This window comes from Glycine max, chromosome 4 (genome assembly GCF_000004515.6).
Source record: "Glycine max cultivar Williams 82 chromosome 4, Glycine_max_v4.0, whole genome shotgun sequence".
Taxonomy (NCBI): Eukaryota; Viridiplantae; Streptophyta; class Magnoliopsida; order Fabales; family Fabaceae; genus Glycine; species Glycine max.
Window position 1 is genome coordinate 21,024,675 of NC_016091.4, and position 2,056 is coordinate 21,026,730.

The following is a 2,056-nucleotide window of genomic DNA, read 5'->3' on the forward strand; positions in this document are numbered from 1 at the left end:
CATATCTTGGAATTTGCTTTATTGCATCCAGCAGAGGTATGTTTACCTCTACATTGCTAAATGTTTCCAAGATCTTCTTCTCTGCCTCTTCCATTTTTTTGTTGGAAATTTCTCTTGGAGGGAATGGAAGAGGGATATACTGCTTCTCTTTAGATTCACCTGCATAGAAATTGTTAGGTAACTTACTCTTCACATTTTTGTCATCATCTTTTTCTGGAGTAGGGTGAGGTTGGGCAGGTTCATTTGCTGGTTGAGGTTCTTGACATTGCTTTCCCGATCTCAATGTAATGGCACTCACATTTTTTGGGATTCTGGACAGATTGAGAAGGTAATCTGTCAGAATTCTGGGATTGCTATTGATTTAACTGTGTAGCCAATTGTCCCATCTGATTAGTTAAGCTTTGAATGGAGGCTTTGGTCTCTTGTCGAAACTGCATGTTTTGCATAGTCATTTGTCTCACCAGTTCTTCAAGGGAAGGTTGCGGTGGATCCTTAACTGTTTGTTGTTTCCGGGGCTGTTGTTGCTGCTGTATTGGTGGAGGAACGTATGGTCTGCTTGGGCCAGCAGCATTTTGAAAATAAGGTTGTTGTTGATGCTGTTGTGAAGGATTCGACCATCCAAGGTTAGGATGATTCCTCCACCCGGGATTGTACCTGTTGCTGGAGAGGTCATAATTGTTCTGTTGTGGCTGATTTTGCTACTGAGGTTGAGGAGGTATGTTTTAGATATTTGCAGCATAAGCTTTAGGCTGTTCAATTGCTTCAGATTGTTGCACAAAAGGGCAAAGGTCTGTGTGGACAGAGTCTGGCGACAGGTGCAGATTTTTTATTCATGGCCAGTTGGGTTACCAGGTTAACCAAGGCATCTAGTTTACCTTCAAGCTTCTTAGTCTCGCCTGATGAAGATGAATTTGTGGCTACTTCATGCACTCCTCTAATGACAATAGCATCACTTCTGGCACTAAATTGTTGGGCGTTGGAAGCCATCTTCTCAATTAAATTTCTGGCTTCAGCATGGGTCATGTCTCCAAGGGCTCCACCACTGGCAGCATCTATCATACTTCTCTCGATGTTGCTGAGTCCTTCATAAAAGTATTGGAGGAGAAGCTGCTCAGAAATTTGGTGGTGAGGGCAACTAGCACATAATTTTTTAAATCTCTCCCAGTATTCATATAGGCTCTCTCCACTGAGCTGCCTAATGCCTGAAATATCCTTTCTGATGGTCGTGGTCCTGGAAGCAGGGAAATATTTTCTAAGAATACTCTCTTGAGGTCATCCCACCTCGTGATGGACCTTGGAGCAAGGTAATATAGCCAGTCCTTTGCCACTCCCTCTAAAGAATGTGGAAAGGCCTTCAGAAATATGTGATCCTCCCGGACATCTGGTGGTTTCATGGTGGAGCAGACAATATGGAATTCTTTCAGATGCTTGTGTGGGTCTTCACCTGCAAGGCCATGAAACATTGGAAGCAAATGGATCAGTCCAGTTTTAAGAACATATGGGACATCCTCATCAGGGTATTGGATGCACAAGCTTTCATAGGTGAAATCAGGTGCAGCCATTTCCCTTAGAGTCCTCTCACGAGGTGGAGGTTGTGCCATGTTCTCAGAATGTGCAAAATCAGAATGTTCAAAACTATAATGCTCAAAGTCACCAATAACAGAATGCTCAGGATGCTCAAAAGGTACTAAATGTTGTCTAACTAATCTATGAAATGTCCTATCATCTATTTTAGGATCAAAGGGTTGTAAGTCAGATGGATTGCCTCTAGTCATACACTACATTCAGCATGCAAAACTAGTTGCCTTCTTATGAAAGTAACAGTGTAGGTTTGAACTATAGCTACCATTAAATGATATCCAAATGACTTGAAATTTTGTGAGCAACCTTATAAAATGATGATATGATAGCACAAAAAATTTCAAATGAAAATTCGAAGTTTAACTATATAAGCTAAAAATGATAAGTTAAGAAAAATAAGAGAATAATACTTGGAAAATAAAAAACTTTTGACAAAATTGCGATTTTTGGAAGACGGAGACCTCAGCTGATGCAA

At 40.9% G+C, this 2,056-nt stretch overlaps 1 non-coding gene across 1 annotated transcript; it reads left to right on the forward strand.

Moving 5' to 3' along the window:
* Window positions 1-1,117: 1,117 nt before the first annotated feature.
* Window positions 1,118-1,224, forward strand: LOC113001521 (small nucleolar RNA R71). Its single transcript, XR_003266916.1, has one exon. It is a non-coding gene; the product is annotated as a small nucleolar RNA R71 (small nucleolar RNA).
* The last annotated feature ends 832 nt before the right edge of the window (window positions 1,225-2,056 follow it).